Below are 922 nucleotides of genomic sequence, written 5' to 3' on the forward strand. Positions count from 1 at the left end.
GTGAGTGAGTGAGTGAGTGAGTGCGTGAGTGGATAGATGGGTGGGTGAAGGAGAATAAGCCAGCAGAATAGGAAAGGCAGAAGGAGAAAGTGAGGTGAGAGGGGAGGGAAGGAGGGTGTCCGTGGAGGAATGAATGGATGGCCAGGGAGGGAATGAGAAGCAGCCTGGGGGCCCAGGCTCTCAGTCTCAACAATCCGCCCCCTTCAGTCCCCCAATCCCTGTCCCTGCTCAGGGTCACCCGCCCAGGCTTGGTGAAGGCCAGTCTGCGAGTCCCCATCACCAGGACCTAAAAATAGTTTTCCTTGGAGATGCCTGGAAGAAAGAGGGGATCAAGCCGGAGAAGAATGGGACCGGTGGGCCTTTCTGCTGTTGTGGTTAAAACTGGGTAGAGGCATTCCAAAGTGGGTATCTGAGAGGGTGGGCAGGGGTAGGGGTGAGGGGAGCACAGGCGGAGCCGGGCAGGGCTCAGAGGGAGATCAGTGGAGTGCAGGGGTCTGTGCCCAGAGGGCTTGCCCCGCTCCCAGCTGCTCAGAAGGGCCAGCCAGCAGTGGCCATGGGCAGCAGGAAGTGGGGGCCGCGGAGACCAAGAGGAAGAAGAAGTGCCAGCAACCCCACTCCAGAGGCCCCGGGAGCAGGGACAGCATGCCGGCCCTTACCTGAGCAGGACACAGAGGAGGAGGAGGAGGAGGAGGGGCAGCGGACGACAGTGTGGGGGTGTGGGTGGCGGAGGCCCTCCAGCCCGGCCCACATGGTGCCCCGGGCACCACTCCGCACCCACCCCAGCCTTCGGCTGCGTGGCTTCCTCTTCCCCCATGAGCCGCTGGGCAGCATTCTTGGCCAGCAATCCGAGCTCTGCCGCAGCTATTAATAACGCCACTGGTGGGAGGGTCACTTTAGGCAAGGCTGGGGTTACTGGGCGGGG

General features: G+C 62.4%; 1 protein-coding gene across 1 annotated transcript in view; it reads right to left on the reverse strand.

Annotated features, from left to right (window-relative positions):
• ARHGEF10L (Rho guanine nucleotide exchange factor 10 like) overlaps positions 1-922 on the reverse strand; it is a 160,968-nt gene that overhangs the window by 74,014 nt on the left and 86,032 nt on the right. The window lies entirely within an intron of this gene.

The sequence above is a fragment of the Echinops telfairi genome, unplaced genomic scaffold (assembly GCF_000313985.2).
Source record: "Echinops telfairi isolate 266 unplaced genomic scaffold, ASM31398v2 ScPeMD7_7457;HRSCAF=8495, whole genome shotgun sequence".
NCBI classification, from domain to species: Eukaryota; Metazoa; Chordata; class Mammalia; order Afrosoricida; family Tenrecidae; genus Echinops; species Echinops telfairi.